At 51.2% G+C, this 18,723-nt stretch overlaps 8 non-coding genes across 8 annotated transcripts; 6 read left to right on the top strand and 2 right to left on the bottom strand.

Moving 5' to 3' along the window:
• Nucleotides 1-4,689: 4,689 nt before the first annotated feature.
• Nucleotides 4,690-4,880, top strand: LOC137990263 (U2 spliceosomal RNA). The gene has a single exon (XR_011121265.1). It is a non-coding gene; the product is annotated as a U2 spliceosomal RNA (small nuclear RNA).
• Nucleotides 4,881-5,074: 194 nt separating this feature from the next.
• On the top strand, nt 5,075-5,238 carry LOC137990236 (U1 spliceosomal RNA). The gene has a single exon (XR_011121241.1). It is a non-coding gene; the product is annotated as a U1 spliceosomal RNA (small nuclear RNA).
• A 976-nt stretch (nt 5,239-6,214) lies between these two features.
• LOC137990222 (5S ribosomal RNA) lies at nt 6,215-6,333 on the bottom strand. The gene has a single exon (XR_011121228.1). It is a non-coding gene; the product is annotated as a 5S ribosomal RNA (ribosomal RNA).
• Nucleotides 6,334-6,601: 268 nt separating this feature from the next.
• Nucleotides 6,602-6,793, top strand: LOC137990247 (U2 spliceosomal RNA). The gene has a single exon (XR_011121251.1). It is a non-coding gene; the product is annotated as a U2 spliceosomal RNA (small nuclear RNA).
• A 5,638-nt stretch (nt 6,794-12,431) lies between these two features.
• Nucleotides 12,432-12,622, top strand: LOC137990262 (U2 spliceosomal RNA). Its single transcript, XR_011121264.1, has one exon. It is a non-coding gene; the product is annotated as a U2 spliceosomal RNA (small nuclear RNA).
• A 194-nt stretch (nt 12,623-12,816) lies between these two features.
• Nucleotides 12,817-12,980, top strand: LOC137990235 (U1 spliceosomal RNA). The gene has a single exon (XR_011121240.1). It is a non-coding gene; the product is annotated as a U1 spliceosomal RNA (small nuclear RNA).
• Nucleotides 12,981-13,955: 975 nt separating this feature from the next.
• On the bottom strand, nt 13,956-14,074 carry LOC137990221 (5S ribosomal RNA). The gene has a single exon (XR_011121227.1). It is a non-coding gene; the product is annotated as a 5S ribosomal RNA (ribosomal RNA).
• A 268-nt stretch (nt 14,075-14,342) lies between these two features.
• Nucleotides 14,343-14,534, top strand: LOC137990246 (U2 spliceosomal RNA). Its single transcript, XR_011121250.1, has one exon. It is a non-coding gene; the product is annotated as a U2 spliceosomal RNA (small nuclear RNA).
• The last annotated feature ends 4,189 nt before the right edge of the window (nt 14,535-18,723 follow it).

Genomic DNA, 18,723 nt, shown 5'->3' with positions numbered 1-18,723 from the left:
TGATATCTGTCGTGGGGAACACCTCACCAAAAACTGTGACTTGCGCGGGAAGTGCCGCAGGTGTCGGGAGCCTGGTCACATGGCCAGGGATTGCCCAACCCCCCCAATGCCTGGGGGAACCCACCATCTTCGCCTGCGACCCCCGCCCATCCGTCCGCTTCACTTGTTGTTGGTGCCACTCCCCCGGAGTCGCTGCCTCCCCTCCTGGATGTCAGTTCTGGTCCTGAGGACCTTCCCACTTCTCCTGCAAGCTCTGACCATGAGGACTCTGGGGACGAGGGGGTAACCCTTCGTCCTCCTGCCCCCACGCAACCTGGTATTTCAAGTTGGGGTTCCCACACCGACCTCAGGGACAATGAGTTATCCCCCCTGGTACTCCACCCATGGCCTCTCCTGCCACCAGTAAATGTTAAGGAGGGTGCGGCCCTCCCTAAAACGGTAATGGTGGGTCCTCGACGCGCGTGCAGGTGGCTGCCTCCCCCGCCGCTGCGTCTGATGGTTTGGCTGCGCCACAGAGTAATACAATGTTAACACTAGTAGTAACGTAGTTGGTGTAATGGACAATACTACTATAGTTAATGGAAAAGAAATGGAAATGGATAATAGTAATAATGTAGTTACTGGAAAAGAAATGACAAATAATGCTGTAGTTAATGGAAAAGAAATGGAAATGGATAATAGTAATAATGGAAAAGAAATGGATACGAATGATAATGAACTAGTTAATGAGACTGAATACAGTCAAAGTATATTTAGTGACGATGACCCTTTAACGGGCATCAATGTAACCCCTGTAAATACCCCACAGGTTCTATCTCTGTCTCCCGTAATGGTTAACGAGGTCGAGCTGACTGATTCACCAGTCACTAAGCGTGGACTTTCGGATGTTGAGGCTTCCTCTGATGATCAGGTCAAGTCTAAGAAGAAAGCGAAGAAACCTCTTCCTGGTTCTGCGGTCCCCGGCCGCTCGAAGTCTGGAAAGGGCAGGGAGTCTGGGAGGGCTGTTCATTCTGGCCTTCCCTCCTTGGCTCCCCCTGCCCCGGTTCGGAGCCGTCGCTCCTAGTTGTGCTGTCTCTCTCTTTCTTCTCAGTTATGGCTCTCTCTATCCTCTCCTTAAACACCAATGGTCTCAGGGACTCGTCCAAGCGCGCTGGTGTTCTGCACTGGTTACGTTCCTTTCCTCAGGTCCCTGACATTGTCTGCCTACAAGAGGGCCCACTGCTCTTCAGACAGTGAATGTCAGTCTGGTTTCGTTCATCTGGTTTTAATGCAGTTGCTTCTGTTGGCTCTGCACACTCTTGTGGTTGCATCATTTTATTCCGCCCCACGGTCACCCTTACGAGCTCTTGGTGTGACACCGCTGGGCGTGTTGTTTTTTGCCACTTTACCCATTCTGGGCACCCGTTTCGTATCTGCTGTCTCTACGCCCCCAATCGCAACCCAGCCCGTGACGACTTCCTGGACGACGTCTCGTCTTGGGTTGATCCCACCTATCCGACCTTCCTTGCCGGGGACTTTAACACTGTGTTCGACCGCGCCCTCGATCGTCGGGGCTCCAATGTCTCTGACACTTCCCGCGAAAGTACTGCTACCTTAAAACGTCTTTTTGACTCCTGCTGTTGTCTGGACATTTGGAGGCACCTGCATCCTTCCGATTCTGCCTTCTCTTGGACTCGCTCAGACGGCCTTATGGCCTCCCGTATTGATCTCATTGGTGCCCCGTACTCCTGTTACCATCAGTCTTGACTTGCGATATTATTCCTTGTCCGTTTTCGGATCACTGTGGTGTGGTGCTTTCTTGTAGTGTCCCAGACATTGCTGCTCCTGGGACAGTTTCTGGAAGCTCAACATTTCTGTCCTCAATGATGAGGACTATATCCAGCATATCACTAATTTTTGGTCCGTTTGGAGGCAGTCCATGCTGTCCTTCCCGTCACTAGCTAAGTGGTGGGATAAGGGCAAGAGCCAAATCAAAGGCCTCACAATTAAATATTGCGCTGAGCGCTCGAAAGAAAACATCGCAGTGTCGAGACCTCCTTGGCCGACTAGCTGGGCATCTTAAGAACCGTGTTGATGCCGGTTTCACCTCCTGTGTTGAGCCGTACCATTCTACCCTGTCTGCCCTTGCTGCCCTAGACCTCGAGGCAGCTCGGGGAGCCCAAGTCCGTGCTCGGGCCAATGGGTTGAGGAAGGTGAAACCTCCTCGGCCTTTTTCTTCCGTCTGGAAAAGAAGCGTGCCGCCGACCGACTTATTTCAGCACTTCGATGCGATGATGGCACAGTGGTCTCGAGTTCAAAGGACCTATGCCAGGCTTTTGCTTCCTTTTATTCTAACTTGTTTAGTGCCGAGCCTACTGACGGGGACGTGGCTCTTTCCCTGCTCGACGCCCTCACCTCCACCTTGTCCGCCGACCAGGCTCAACAGTGTGATGGTCCTCTCCAGTCGGAGGAGTGTTATACTGCTTTATGTGGGATGGCTCGAGGCAAGACCCCGGGCTTGGATGGCCTCCCTATGGAGTTTTATGTCAAATTCTGGCCGGTGCTCGGACAGGACCTCGTGCTCGTCCTGAACTCATGTTATGAGGCTGGCACTCTCAGCCTCTCTCAGCGTCGAGGCATCATTTCTCTCATCTTTAAGACGGGTGACCGGCTGAACCCTCGTAACTGGCGGCCAATTTCCCTCCTTAGTGTGGACTACAAGCTCGCTGCCCGCGTCATCGCTGGGCGTCTCCTGAAGGTTATTCATGCCGTGGTGGCTGAGGATCAAACCTGTGGTGTCCCCGGTCGTTATATTGGTGAGAACGTCGCTTATCTCCGAGACATGGTCCATTACGCCACGCAATCCGGGTCTCCTTGTGCCATCCTCTCGCTCGACCAAGAAAAAGCGTTTGATCGCGTTGATTGGTCCTTTCTGCATGCCACCCTCTGCAGAATGGGTTTCCAAACCTCCTTTCTGCGCTGGATCCGCCTTTTCTATAATGCTGTTCAGAGTGCTGTCATTGTTAACGGTCATGTCTCAAACTTTTTCAGTCTCACACGGGGGGTGCGTCAAGGCTGCCCCCTCGCACCTTTGCTGTATGTTATGGTCGCTGAGGTCTTGGCCGCCAATATTCGAGCAAATCCCGCCATTACTGGACCTTTGCTGCCTGGACTGCCCTCACCGCTCTCTCCAATTTCCCAGTACGCGGATGACACATCGCTCATCTTGTCCTCCGATGCCTCCATTAGGGCTGTTTTTGACACCTACACAAGGTATGAGCTTGGTTCTGGATCCAAGCTCAACCTGACAAAGTCTCGCGGCTTGTGGCTGGGGTCTTGGGCTGGCCGAACTGACCCCCCTGTCCCTCTCGACTGGACATCTTCTAAGCTTAAAATCCTCGGAGTCTTCATTGGCCCGCATGACATTGATGAACTAATTGGCGGCCTCGGATAGAGGCTGTGGAACGCGTCCTCTCCTCCTGGCGTCAGCGCTCCTTGTCTTTTCATGGCAAGGCTTTGGTCATCAATTGCCTGGCCCTCGCCAGGGTTTGGTATGTGGCATCCCTGGTCCACATGCCCCCCTGGGTACTTAAAGAACTTAACTCCCTTGTTTTCTCATTCTTCTGGAAAACCAAGCGGGAGCTCGTTGCACGTGCTGTGGTCGTTCAGCCCACATCGCTGGGAGGTTTCTCGGTGGTGGACATTAAGCTCAAGGTTTGGTCGCTTCTGGGTCAGTGGGTCAAACGGTCTACTTTGTCCTCGTCAAGCTGGTCCTCCTTTGTGTCGTACTGGTTTCAATCGTGTTTTGCTGCCTCCTCTCTTGATGTTTTCTCCCGTCCCGCTGCCTTCGACAGGTCCCTGTTACCGCCATTTTACTCCTCTTTGCTTTTGGCCTGGGAGTCGCTTGGTGGCTCTTTTTCCCCCTCCCGGGGAACTTTGGTTTTCGCATCCTCTGACCCTCACGTTGTCGCCTCCGTGGCTTTTTTTCTCTGCCAAAGTCGGTTACCAGTTTCTTTTATCCTGTTCCTCTGTCACACCGCACTGTGTAGTTAAGTTCTTTCCCTCCTTTGGGGACCTTTACTGGTATGATACGTGGCGCCAGTTCCACTTCTTTGATTTTGACCGCTTTGTTGTTGATTTCTCCTGGAAGGTAGCTCATGGTGTGATTTACACTGCTGAGCGTCTTCTCTCTTTTGGTTTATCTGTCTCCTCCGCTTGTTTTTGTGGTCCTGTCGTCGAGTCACTGTCGCATTTGCTCTTTGTGTGTCCCCTTGCTCAAAGTGTTGTTGGTTGGCTACAGTCCCTCCTTTTTCATTTCTCGCCTATGTGTCCTGTGCTTGAGCGTCGCCATTTACTTTTTGGTTTCAATTCCACTGAGCTTCACGCAGTGCCCAAAGTCTTCAGTTACCTGTTGTGTGCCTGTAAGTTTCACATCTGGCTGGCCCGCAATGACTACCGCTTTCGTTCTGTCAACCTGGGGCCCTCGCCGTCATTGAGGGAGCAAAGGCCCGTGTCAAGTTCCACCTCCCCTTGCTCTTCAAGCGTTTTTCAACCCGGAGACGTCGACGTTATTTTGCCCGCCAGTGGGGGGCGGATGGAGTCATCGCCTCTATGTTTCCAACAAGCTCGTTTTTCGCTTCGGGCCACCTGCTTAATTCACCCTCTGTACCACCTGATTTGCTTAGTTTTATTTCGCCTCTGTCGCCTAATACTGGTGACCAATGCCTCAGGCGTTGGATGAGTCTGTCGACTGGTGACCTTTGGTCTGCCATTCACGCTGCTCATCGAGCAGCTCATATATTAAACTGATTTTTGGAACTGGGCCGTGGAAAAGAGGCTTGCCTCGTCCCGGCCACGGGTTGCCTCGGTATAGCACTACCTCCGAGCGTGGCCCACTTCCCTCTGGGGAAGAAATAATCAAGTGAAAGCAGAACAAATGACCAAGCAACCAACCTTCACATTCTCTTCTCTTTTCTAGGTAGCATAGCAGCGAGTGGACAGCACGACACGACAGGACGAGGAGCACGTGACCCCCATTACCACATGGTATGCGCAGACAAGTTGCGTTTTGCGGTTCCGGAGAGGTTGAAAAGGCATACTTACCTGACGCGGGAGGCACTGTGATCAGGGAGGCAGTCCTCTCAAGGTGAGGCTCTTTCATTGCACTTCGATTGGGTTGACCCTTGCGATTACCCCAAATGTGGGTAACTCGAGCGTATAATTTCTGGTAGTGGGGACCTGCGTTCGCGCTAGTCCCCGCACCAAACCCCGGTGGCAAAGTTGGCTAATGGGAAGGTTTGTTGGTAACGTTTCAGGCAGGGCAGGGAAGGAGATGCGGTGGCGGTGTAAGGACTAAGGAAGGTGAGTTGTATTTGTGAATTCCACTGCTGAAATTGTAGGTGAATGTTCCGTACTTGGTGCACTGCAAAACTGTGATTTTATTTCTTTCATTCTTGGCCGTAGAGAGAGCGAGAGGACGTGTTTATTTCAGCCGCATCGATTTCCATCGATAGACGAGTGAGACAAGAAAATGCCAGCGGGTCGAGCTCTTATCCTCGTGCATCGTTTCGAAAACGTAAGTGGATGTGTGTTTGTACTGCTCCATCGCGATAGATTTCTTTTGCGTTGTGTTATGTTGCGTTCTGGAGAGCCCGTTTTGCATTGAGTAACTGAGGACCCGCCAGATCAGTTGGCGTTACATTTCTGTGGCCAACACTTTGTGGTTTCTCTATGTTATCAGTTAATTGGATTGTTATCATAAAAAGTAAATCTTTCATGGTCAGGATAGTGTCTTATCGGCCCTTTGAATACGTACTGTCCGTGTTGAGCAGGGAACAGTAAGACTTTGAAGTGCGCTACGTCACGTAAGTCACGTTTTCGCAGGATCAATGTTGTAGTGTTGTAGCCTTCGTTGTATGCATATCATCCGGGCTAGGTTAACTTCCATCTAATGCATAACAGTGCATGCATTTTTTACTTGTCGTATCCTGTTCTTTGCTCACACGAAAAGATACGTTTCATGTCATAAACGTTGGATTGATAAGATCTCGCGCGCACGCGCTCCCTTGGGAATACAAGTTCCACTTTCTCGTGTGAACTATTTTGTTTTTGTTGTATGTCTCATCTTTGACATATCGTTGGCATGTTGTGTTCAAAAAACCTGGTTTGGAATGTTCTTTCATTAAAGGAAACTGAGATTTTTTGAGATAATCAAGTGTACAGAAGGAAAAAGGGAAGCCTACAACACGGGGTATTCCCAGGCGGTCTCCCATCCAAGTACTAACCCCGCCCGACAGGGCTTAACTTCGGTGATCGGACGAGAACCGGTGTTTTCCCTGTGGTATGGTCGTAGACAAGTAATTCGCCGTGAAAATTAACTTTGTTATAAGGGAAAATAAAAACGAGGTCAGAGCAAGCACAATGTGCATTTGTCCTCTTGCCGTCAACGCAAGTGCCATGCAATGCTGGTCCTGCTGCCCACTGTACAAGGGCGATCGTTGTGTGCGCCTCGCTTTCAGGTTGGCTTTGGGCATTCCTTCCTTGGCACGGATTGTAATCGGACCACCATATCTCGTGGCCATGAGACTGGGAGCACCTTGTCCGCTGTGAGCATTTACGGGCATCGGCTTCTCGGCCTTTTGGCTAAGATCAAGTGTAGTATCTGTTCTTATCAGCTTAATATCTGATACGCTGCTCATCGAGCAGCTCATATATTAAACTGATTTTTGGAACTGGGCCGTGGAAAAGAGGCTTGCCTCGTCCCGGCCACGGGTTGCCTCGGTATAGCACTACCTCCGAGCGTGGCCCACTTCCCTCTGGGGAAGAAATAATCAAGTGAAAGCAGAACAAATGACCAAGCAACCAACCTTCACATTTCTCTTCTCTTTTCTAGGTAGCATAGCAGCGAGTGGACAGCACGACACGACAGGACGAGGAGCACGTGACCCCCATTACCACATGGTATGCGCAGACAAGTTGCGTTTTTGCGGTTCCGGAGAGGTTGAAAAGGCATACTTACCTGACGCGGGTTTTTATTATCTGCCAGGTTCGTGCCTTTCCTTGTGGTACGCGTAAGTTCCGTATTGGAATTGGAGTGTGGGGACAAGCGTTTTTGGGATTTGTGGTAAGATTTTTGATTCCTGAGTTTTACTGGTGACCCTCCTGGGGACTTATGCTTGGCGTCCTGCCATAACCCAGGGTAGCCAGTCTTTCTGTTCCCTTCCTGGGAGCTTTGCTTTCCGGGGGGACTGTTTTTTCTCTTTTTCCCTTTTCATCATGCCTCTTGCGGCCTTTAAGAGGACAGTAGTCCTCGACCTTTCCGATGTTCCAACCTCTGTTCCCAGGGCGGAACTTGTTACAGCCATCAAGGGAAAGTTCACCCCCTTTGTGATTGACAGTATTCAGTTTGTTCCCGTAAAACTGGTTCAGATTACTTTCGCTGACCCAAAATGTAAAAATATTGTTGAAGGTTATGATTTTGTCACTTTAGCTGGTGCTAAGTGCAAAGTCATGTATGCTGGGCCTCGAGCTCAAAATGTTATGTTGTATCACTATCCCTTTGAGGAGAGTGATGATCGCCTCCGGCCCTACTTTTCCTCGTACGGGAAGGTGGAGACGATAAGGCACCAGCATTACCCGGGTGACCCTGCAATCTGCACTGGAGCCCGTATCATCAAAATGGTTCGTTCTGGCCGGATCCCTCGTAATCTGGACATTGCTGGATATAAATGTAAGGTGTGGTATGTGGGTCAGCCGGCCGAATGTGATATCTGTCGTGGGGAACACCTCACCAAAAACTGTGACTTGCGCGGGAAGTGCCGCAGGTGTCGGGAGCCTGGTCACATGGCCAGGGATTGCCCAACCCCCCCAATGCCTGGGGGAACCCACCATCTTCGCCTGCGACCCCCGCCCATCCGTCCGCTTCACTTGTTGTTGGTGCCACTCCCCCGGAGTCGCTGCCTCCCCTCCTGGATGTCAGTTCTGGTCCTGAGGACCTTCCCACTTCTCCTGCAAGCTCTGACCATGAGGACTCTGGGGACGAGGGGGTAACCCTTCGTCCTCCTGCCCCCACGCAACCTGGTATTTCAAGTTGGGGTTCCCACACCGACCTCAGGGACAATGAGTTATCCCCCCTGGTACTCCACCCATGGCCTCTCCTGCCACCAGTAAATGTTAAGGAGGGTGCGGCCCTCCCTAAAACGGTAATGGTGGGTCCTCGACGCGCGTGCAGGTGGCTGCCTCCCCCGCCGCTGCGTCTGATGGTTTGGCTGCGCCACAGAGTAATACAATGTTAACACTAGTAGTAACGTAGTTGGTGTAATGGACAATACTACTATAGTTAATGGAAAAGAAATGGAAATGGATAATAGTAATAATGTAGTTACTGGAAAAGAAATGACAAATAATGCTGTAGTTAATGGAAAAGAAATGGAAATGGATAATAGTAATAATGGAAAAGAAATGGATACGAATGATAATGAACTAGTTAATGAGACTGAATACAGTCAAAGTATATTTAGTGACGATGACCCTTTAACGGGCATCAATGTAACCCCTGTAAATACCCCACAGGTTCTATCTCTGTCTCCCGTAATGGTTAACGAGGTCGAGCTGACTGATTCACCAGTCACTAAGCGTGGACTTTCGGATGTTGAGGCTTCCTCTGATGATCAGGTCAAGTCTAAGAAGAAAGCGAAGAAACCTCTTCCTGGTTCTGCGGTCCCCGGCCGCTCGAAGTCTGGAAAGGGCAGGGAGTCTGGGAGGGCTGTTCATTCTGGCCTTCCCTCCTTGGCTCCCCCTGCCCCGGTTCGGAGCCGTCGCTCCTAGTTGTGCTGTCTCTCTCTTTCTTCTCAGTTATGGCTCTCTCTATCCTCTCCTTAAACACCAATGGTCTCAGGGACTCGTCCAAGCGCGCTGGTGTTCTGCACTGGTTACGTTCCTTTCCTCAGGTCCCTGACATTGTCTGCCTACAAGAGGGCCCACTGCTCTTCAGACAGTGAATGTCAGTCTGGTTTCGTTCATCTGGTTTTAATGCAGTTGCTTCTGTTGGCTCTGCACACTCTTGTGGTTGCATCATTTTATTCCGCCCCACGGTCACCCTTACGAGCTCTTGGTGTGACACCGCTGGGCGTGTTGTTTTTTGCCACTTTACCCATTCTGGGCACCCGTTTCGTATCTGCTGTCTCTACGCCCCCAATCGCAACCCAGCCCGTGACGACTTCCTGGACGACGTCTCGTCTTGGGTTGATCCCACCTATCCGACCTTCCTTGCCGGGGACTTTAACACTGTGTTCGACCGCGCCCTCGATCGTCGGGGCTCCAATGTCTCTGACACTTCCCGCGAAAGTACTGCTACCTTAAAACGTCTTTTTGACTCCTGCTGTTGTCTGGACATTTGGAGGCACCTGCATCCTTCCGATTCTGCCTTCTCTTGGACTCGCTCAGACGGCCTTATGGCCTCCCGTATTGATCTCATTGGTGCCCCGTACTCCTGTTACCATCAGTCTTGACTTGCGATATTATTCCTTGTCCGTTTTCGGATCACTGTGGTGTGGTGCTTTCTTGTAGTGTCCCAGACATTGCTGCTCCTGGGACAGTTTCTGGAAGCTCAACATTTCTGTCCTCAATGATGAGGACTATATCCAGCATATCACTAATTTTTGGTCCGTTTGGAGGCAGTCCATGCTGTCCTTCCCGTCACTAGCTAAGTGGTGGGATAAGGGCAAGAGCCAAATCAAAGGCCTCACAATTAAATATTGCGCTGAGCGCTCGAAAGAAAACATCGCAGTGTCGAGACCTCCTTGGCCGACTAGCTGGGCATCTTAAGAACCGTGTTGATGCCGGTTTCACCTCCTGTGTTGAGCCGTACCATTCTACCCTGTCTGCCCTTGCTGCCCTAGACCTCGAGGCAGCTCGGGGAGCCCAAGTCCGTGCTCGGGCCAATGGGTTGAGGAAGGTGAAACCTCCTCGGCCTTTTTCTTCCGTCTGGAAAAGAAGCGTGCCGCCGACCGACTTATTTCAGCACTTCGATGCGATGATGGCACAGTGGTCTCGAGTTCAAAGGACCTATGCCAGGCTTTTGCTTCCTTTTATTCTAACTTGTTTAGTGCCGAGCCTACTGACGGGGACGTGGCTCTTTCCCTGCTCGACGCCCTCACCTCCACCTTGTCCGCCGACCAGGCTCAACAGTGTGATGGTCCTCTCCAGTCGGAGGAGTGTTATACTGCTTTATGTGGGATGGCTCGAGGCAAGACCCCGGGCTTGGATGGCCTCCCTATGGAGTTTTATGTCAAATTCTGGCCGGTGCTCGGACAGGACCTCGTGCTCGTCCTGAACTCATGTTATGAGGCTGGCACTCTCAGCCTCTCTCAGCGTCGAGGCATCATTTCTCTCATCTTTAAGACGGGTGACCGGCTGAACCCTCGTAACTGGCGGCCAATTTCCCTCCTTAGTGTGGACTACAAGCTCGCTGCCCGCGTCATCGCTGGGCGTCTCCTGAAGGTTATTCATGCCGTGGTGGCTGAGGATCAAACCTGTGGTGTCCCCGGTCGTTATATTGGTGAGAACGTCGCTTATCTCCGAGACATGGTCCATTACGCCACGCAATCCGGGTCTCCTTGTGCCATCCTCTCGCTCGACCAAGAAAAAGCGTTTGATCGCGTTGATTGGTCCTTTCTGCATGCCACCCTCTGCAGAATGGGTTTCCAAACCTCCTTTCTGCGCTGGATCCGCCTTTTCTATAATGCTGTTCAGAGTGCTGTCATTGTTAACGGTCATGTCTCAAACTTTTTCAGTCTCACACGGGGGGTGCGTCAAGGCTGCCCCCTCGCACCTTTGCTGTATGTTATGGTCGCTGAGGTCTTGGCCGCCAATATTCGAGCAAATCCCGCCATTACTGGACCTTTGCTGCCTGGACTGCCCTCACCGCTCTCTCCAATTTCCCAGTACGCGGATGACACATCGCTCATCTTGTCCTCCGATGCCTCCATTAGGGCTGTTTTTGACACCTACACAAGGTATGAGCTTGGTTCTGGATCCAAGCTCAACCTGACAAAGTCTCGCGGCTTGTGGCTGGGGTCTTGGGCTGGCCGAACTGACCCCCCTGTCCCTCTCGACTGGACATCTTCTAAGCTTAAAATCCTCGGAGTCTTCATTGGCCCGCATGACATTGATGAACTAATTGGCGGCCTCGGATAGAGGCTGTGGAACGCGTCCTCTCCTCCTGGCGTCAGCGCTCCTTGTCTTTTCATGGCAAGGCTTTGGTCATCAATTGCCTGGCCCTCGCCAGGGTTTGGTATGTGGCATCCCTGGTCCACATGCCCCCCTGGGTACTTAAAGAACTTAACTCCCTTGTTTTCTCATTCTTCTGGAAAACCAAGCGGGAGCTCGTTGCACGTGCTGTGGTCGTTCAGCCCACATCGCTGGGAGGTTTCTCGGTGGTGGACATTAAGCTCAAGGTTTGGTCGCTTCTGGGTCAGTGGGTCAAACGGTCTACTTTGTCCTCGTCAAGCTGGTCCTCCTTTGTGTCGTACTGGTTTCAATCGTGTTTTGCTGCCTCCTCTCTTGATGTTTTCTCCCGTCCCGCTGCCTTCGACAGGTCCCTGTTACCGCCATTTTACTCCTCTTTGCTTTTGGCCTGGGAGTCGCTTGGTGGCTCTTTTTCCCCCTCCCGGGGAACTTTGGTTTTCGCATCCTCTGACCCTCACGTTGTCGCCTCCGTGGCTTTTTTTCTCTGCCAAAGTCGGTTACCAGTTTCTTTTATCCTGTTCCTCTGTCACACCGCACTGTGTAGTTAAGTTCTTTCCCTCCTTTGGGGACCTTTACTGGTATGATACGTGGCGCCAGTTCCACTTCTTTGATTTTGACCGCTTTGTTGTTGATTTCTCCTGGAAGGTAGCTCATGGTGTGATTTACACTGCTGAGCGTCTTCTCTCTTTTGGTTTATCTGTCTCCTCCGCTTGTTTTTGTGGTCCTGTCGTCGAGTCACTGTCGCATTTGCTCTTTGTGTGTCCCCTTGCTCAAAGTGTTGTTGGTTGGCTACAGTCCCTCCTTTTTCATTTCTCGCCTATGTGTCCTGTGCTTGAGCGTCGCCATTTACTTTTTGGTTTCAATTCCACTGAGCTTCACGCAGTGCCCAAAGTCTTCAGTTACCTGTTGTGTGCCTGTAAGTTTCACATCTGGCTGGCCCGCAATGACTACCGCTTTCGTTCTGTCAACCTGGGGCCCTCGCCGTCATTGAGGGAGCAAAGGCCCGTGTCAAGTTCCACCTCCCCTTGCTCTTCAAGCGTTTTTCAACCCGGAGACGTCGACGTTATTTTGCCCGCCAGTGGGGGGCGGATGGAGTCATCGCCTCTATGTTTCCAACAAGCTCGTTTTTCGCTTCGGGCCACCTGCTTAATTCACCCTCTGTACCACCTGATTTGCTTAGTTTTATTTCGCCTCTGTCGCCTAATACTGGTGACCAATGCCTCAGGCGTTGGATGAGTCTGTCGACTGGTGACCTTTGGTCTGCCATTCACGCTGCTCATCGAGCAGCTCATATATTAAACTGATTTTTGGAACTGGGCCGTGGAAAAGAGGCTTGCCTCGTCCCGGCCACGGGTTGCCTCGGTATAGCACTACCTCCGAGCGTGGCCCACTTCCCTCTGGGGAAGAAATAATCAAGTGAAAGCAGAACAAATGACCAAGCAACCAACCTTCACATTCTCTTCTCTTTTCTAGGTAGCATAGCAGCGAGTGGACAGCACGACACGACAGGACGAGGAGCACGTGACCCCCATTACCACATGGTATGCGCAGACAAGTTGCGTTTTGCGGTTCCGGAGAGGTTGAAAAGGCATACTTACCTGACGCGGGAGGCACTGTGATCAGGGAGGCAGTCCTCTCAAGGTGAGGCTCTTTCATTGCACTTCGATTGGGTTGACCCTTGCGATTACCCCAAATGTGGGTAACTCGAGCGTATAATTTCTGGTAGTGGGGACCTGCGTTCGCGCTAGTCCCCGCACCAAACCCGGTGGCAAAGTTGGCTAATGGGAAGGTTTGTTGGTAACGTTTCAGGCAGGGCAGGGAAGGAGATGCGGTGGCGGTGTAAGGACTAAGGAAGGTGAGTTGTATTTGTGAATTCCACTGCTGAAATTGTAGGTGAATGTTCCGTACTTGGTGCACTGCAAAACTGTGATTTTATTTCTTTCATTCTTGGCCGTAGAGAGAGCGAGAGGACGTGTTTATTTCAGCCGCATCGATTTCCATCGATAGACGAGTGAGACAAGAAAATGCCAGCGGGTCGAGCTCTTATCCTCGTGCATCGTTTCGAAAACGTAAGTGGATGTGTGTTTGTACTGCTCCATCGCGATAGATTTCTTTTGCGTTGTGTTATGTTGCGTTCTGGAGAGCCCGTTTTGCATTGAGTAACTGAGGACCCGCCAGATCAGTTGGCGTTACATTTCTGTGGCCAACACTTTGTGGTTTCTCTATGTTATCAGTTAATTGGATTGTTATCATAAAAAGTAAATCTTTCATGGTCAGGATAGTGTCTTATCGGCCCTTTGAATACGTACTGTCCGTGTTGAGCAGGGAACAGTAAGACTTTGAAGTGCGCTACGTCACGTAAGTCACGTTTTCGCAGGATCAATGTTGTAGTGTTGTAGCCTTCGTTGTATGCATATCATCCGGGCTAGGTTAACTTCCATCTAATGCATAACAGTGCATGCATTTTTTACTTGTCGTATCCTGTTCTTTGCTCACACGAAAAGATACGTTTCATGTCATAAACGTTGGATTGATAAGATCTCGCGCGCACGCGCTCCCTTGGGAATACAAGTTCCACTTTCTCGTGTGAACTATTTTGTTTTTGTTGTATGTCTCATCTTTGACATATCGTTGGCATGTTGTGTTCAAAAAACCTGGTTTGGAATGTTCTTTCATTAAAGGAAACTGAGATTTTTTGAGATAATCAAGTGTACAGAAGGAAAAAGGGAAGCCTACAACACGGGGTATTCCCAGGCGGTCTCCCATCCAAGTACTAACCCCGCCCGACAGGGCTTAACTTCGGTGATCGGACGAGAACCGGTGTTTTCCCTGTGGTATGGTCGTAGACAAGTAATTCGCCGTGAAAATTAACTTTGTTATAAGGGAAAATAAAAACGAGGTCAGAGCAAGCACAATGTGCATTTGTCCTCTTGCCGTCAACGCAAGTGCCATGCAATGCTGGTCCTGCTGCCCACTGTACAAGGGCGATCGTTGTGTGCGCCTCGCTTTCAGGTTGGCTTTGGGCATTCCTTCCTTGGCACGGATTGTAATCGGACCACCATATCTCGTGGCCATGAGACTGGGAGCACCTTGTCCGCTGTGAGCATTTACGGGCATCGGCTTCTCGGCCTTTTGGCTAAGATCAAGTGTAGTATCTGTTCTTATCAGCTTAATATCTGATACGCTGCTCATCGAGCAGCTCATATATTAAACTGATTTTTGGAACTGGGCCGTGGAAAAGAGGCTTGCCTCGTCCCGGCCACGGGTTGCCTCGGTATAGCACTACCTCCGAGCGTGGCCCACTTCCCTCTGGGGAAGAAATAATCAAGTGAAAGCAGAACAAATGACCAAGCAACCAACCTTCACATTTCTCTTCTCTTTTCTAGGTAGCATAGCAGCGAGTGGACAGCACGACACGACAGGACGAGGAGCACGTGACCCCCATTACCACATGGTATGCGCAGACAAGTTGCGTTTTTGCGGTTCCGGAGAGGTTGAAAAGGCATACTTACCTGACGCGGGTTTTTATTATCTGCCAGGTTCGTGCCTTTCCTTGTGGTACGCGTAAGTTCCGTATTGGAATTGGAGTGTGGGGACAAGCGTTTTTGGGATTTGTGGTAAGATTTTTGATTCCTGAGTTTTACTGGTGACCCTCCTGGGGACTTATGCTTGGCGTCCTGCCATAACCCAGGGTAGCCAGTCTTTCTGTTCCCTTCCTGGGAGCTTTGCTTTCCGGGGGGACTGTTTTTTCTCTTTTTCCCTTTTCATCATGCCTCTTGCGGCCTTTAAGAGGACAGTAGTCCTCGACCTTTCCGATGTTCCAACCTCTGTTCCCAGGGCGGAACTTGTTACAGCCATCAAGGGAAAGTTCACCCCCTTTGTGATTGACAGTATTCAGTTTGTTCCCGTAAAACTGGTTCAGATTACTTTCGCTGACCCAAAATGTAAAAATATTGTTGAAGGTTATGATTTTGTCACTTTAGCTGGTGCTAAGTGCAAAGTCATGTATGCTGGGCCTCGAGCTCAAAATGTTATGTTGTATCACTATCCCTTTGAGGAGAGTGATGATCGCCTCCGGCCCTACTTTTCCTCGTACGGGAAGGTGGAGACGATAAGGCACCAGCATTACCCGGGTGACCCTGCAATCTGCACTGGAGCCCGTATCATCAAAATGGTTCGTTCTGGCCGGATCCCTCGTAATCTGGACATTGCTGGATATAAATGTAAGGTGTGGTATGTGGGTCAGCCGGCCGAATGTGATATCTGTCGTGGGGAACACCTCACCAAAAACTGTGACTTGCGCGGGAAGTGCCGCAGGTGTCGGGAGCCTGGTCACATGGCCAGGGATTGCCCAACCCCCCCAATGCCTGGGGGAACCCACCATCTTCGCCTGCGACCCCCGCCCATCCGTCCGCTTCACTTGTTGTTGGTGCCACTCCCCCGGAGTCGCTGCCTCCCCTCCTGGATGTCAGTTCTGGTCCTGAGGACCTTCCCACTTCTCCTGCAAGCTCTGACCATGAGGACTCTGGGGACGAGGGGGTAACCCTTCGTCCTCCTGCCCCCACGCAACCTGGTATTTCAAGTTGGGGTTCCCACACCGACCTCAGGGACAATGAGTTATCCCCCCTGGTACTCCACCCATGGCCTCTCCTGCCACCAGTAAATGTTAAGGAGGGTGCGGCCCTCCCTAAAACGGTAATGGTGGGTCCTCGACGCGCGTGCAGGTGGCTGCCTCCCCCGCCGCTGCGTCTGATGGTTTGGCTGCGCCACAGAGTAATACAATGTTAACACTAGTAGTAACGTAGTTGGTGTAATGGACAATACTACTATAGTTAATGGAAAAGAAATGGAAATGGATAATAGTAATAATGTAGTTACTGGAAAAGAAATGACAAATAATGCTGTAGTTAATGGAAAAGAAATGGAAATGGATAATAGTAATAATGGAAAAGAAATGGATACGAATGATAATGAACTAGTTAATGAGACTGAATACAGTCAAAGTATATTTAGTGACGATGACCCTTTAACGGGCATCAATGTAACCCCTGTAAATACCCCACAGGTTCTATCTCTGTCTCCCGTAATGGTTAACGAGGTCGAGCTGACTGATTCACCAGTCACTAAGCGTGGACTTTCGGATGTTGAGGCTTCCTCTGATGATCAGGTCAAGTCTAAGAAGAAAGCGAAGAAACCTCTTCCTGGTTCTGCGGTCCCCGGCCGCTCGAAGTCTGGAAAGGGCAGGGAGTCTGGGAGGGCTGTTCATTCTGGCCTTCCCTCCTTGGCTCCCCCTGCCCCGGTTCGGAGCCGTCGCTCCTAGTTGTGCTGTCTCTCTCTTTCTTCTCAGTTATGGCTCTCTCTATCCTCTCCTTAAACACCAATGGTCTCAGGGACTCGTCCAAGCGCGCTGGTGTTCTGCACTGGTTACGTTCCTTTCCTCAGGTCCCTGACATTGTCTGCCTACAAGAGGGCCCACTGCTCTTCAGACAGTGAATGTCAGTCTGGTTTCGTTCATCTGGTTTTAATGCAGTTGCTTCTGTTGGCTCTGCACACTCTTGTGGTTGCATCATTTTATTCCGCCCCACGGTCACCCTTACGAGCTCTTGGTGTGACACCGCTGGGCGTGTTGTTTTTTGCCACTTTACCCATTCTGGGCACCCGTTTCGTATCTGCTGTCTCTACGCCCCCAATCGCAACCCAGCCCGTGACGACTTCCTGGACGACGTCTCGTCTTGGGTTGATCCCACCTATCCGACCTTCCTTGCCGGGGACTTTAACACTGTGTTCGACCGCGCCCTCGATCGTCGGGGCTCCAATGTCTCTGACACTTCCCGCGAAAGTACTGCTACCTTAAAACGTCTTTTTGACTCCTGCTGTTGTCTGGACATTTGGAGGCACCTGCATCCTTCCGATTCTGCCTTCTCTTGGACTCGCTCAGACGGCCTTATGGCCTCCCGTATTGATCTCATTGGTGCCCCGTACTCCTGTTACCATCAGTCTTGACTTGCGATATTATTCCTTGTCCGTTTTCGGATCACTGTGGTGTGGTGCTTTCTTGTAGTGTCCCAGACATTGCTGCTCCTGGGACAGTTTCTGGAAGCTCAACATTTCTGTCCTCAATGATGAGGACTATATCCAGCATATCACTAATTTTTGGTCCGTTTGGAGGCAGTCCATGCTGTCCTTCCCGTCACTAGCTAAGTGGTGGGATAAGGGCAAGAGCCAAATCAAAGGCCTCACAATTAAATATTGCGCTGAGCGCTCGAAAGAAAACATCGCAGTGTCGAGACCTCCTTGGCCGACTAGCTGGGCATCTTAAGAACCGTGTTGATGCCGGTTTCACCTCCTGTGTTGAGCCGTACCATTCTACCCTGTCTGCCCTTGCTGCCCTAGACCTCGAGGCAGCTCGGGGAGCCCAAGTCCGTGCTCGGGCCAATGGGTTGAGGAAGGTGAAACCTCCTCGGCCTTTTTCTTCCGTCTGGAAAAGAAGCGTGCCGCCGACCGACTTATTTCAGCACTTCGATGCGATGATGGCACAGTGGTCTCGAGTTCAAAGGACCTATGCCAGGCTTTTGCTTCCTTTTATTCTAACTTGTTTAGTGCCGAGCCTACTGACGGGGACGTGGCTCTTTCCCTGCTCGACGCCCTCACCTCCACCTTGTCCGCCGACCAGGCTCAACAGTGTGATGGTCCTCTCCAGTCGGAGGAGTGTTATACTGCTTTATGTGGGATGGCTCGAGGCAAGACCCCGGGCTTGGATGGCCTCCCTATGGAGTTTTATGTCAAATTCTGGCCGGTGCTCGGACAGGACCTCGTGCTCGTCCTGAACTCATGTTATGAGGCTGGCACTCTCAGCCTCTCTCAGCGTCGAGGCATCATTTCTCTCATCTTTAAGACGGGTGACCGGCTGAACCCTCGTAACTGGCGGCCAATTTCCCTCCTTAGTGTGGACTACAAGCTCGCTGCCCGCGTCATCGCTGGGCGTCTCCTGAAGGTTATTCATGCCGTGGTGGCTGAGGATCAAACCTGTGGTGTCCCCGGTCGTTATATTGGTGAGAACGTCGCTTATCTCCGAGACATGGTCCATTACGCCACGCAATCCGGGTCTCCTTGTGCCATCCTCTCGCTCGACCAAGAAAAAGCGTTTGATCGCGTTGATTGGTCCTTTCTGCATGCCACCCTCTGCAGAATGGGTTTCCAAACCTCCTTTCTGCGCTGGATCCGCCTTTTCTATAATGCTGTTCAGAGTGCTGTCATTGTTAACGGTCATGTCTCAAACTTTTTCAGTCTCACACGGGGGGTGCGTCAAGGCTGCCCCCTCGCACCTTTGCTGTATGTTATGGTCGCTGAGGTCTTGGCCGCCAATATTCGAGCAAATCCCGCCATTACTGGACCTTTGCTGCCTGGACTGCCCTCACCGCTCTCTCCAATTTCCCAGTACGCGGATGACACATCGCTCATCTTGTCCTCCGATGCCTCCATTAGGGCTGTTTTTGA

Source organism: Montipora foliosa, unplaced genomic scaffold, assembly GCF_036669935.1.
Source record: "Montipora foliosa isolate CH-2021 unplaced genomic scaffold, ASM3666993v2 scaffold_74, whole genome shotgun sequence".
In the NCBI taxonomy this organism is placed as follows: Eukaryota; Metazoa; Cnidaria; class Anthozoa; order Scleractinia; family Acroporidae; genus Montipora; species Montipora foliosa.
This window is presented reverse-complemented; position numbering and strand designations above follow the sequence as displayed.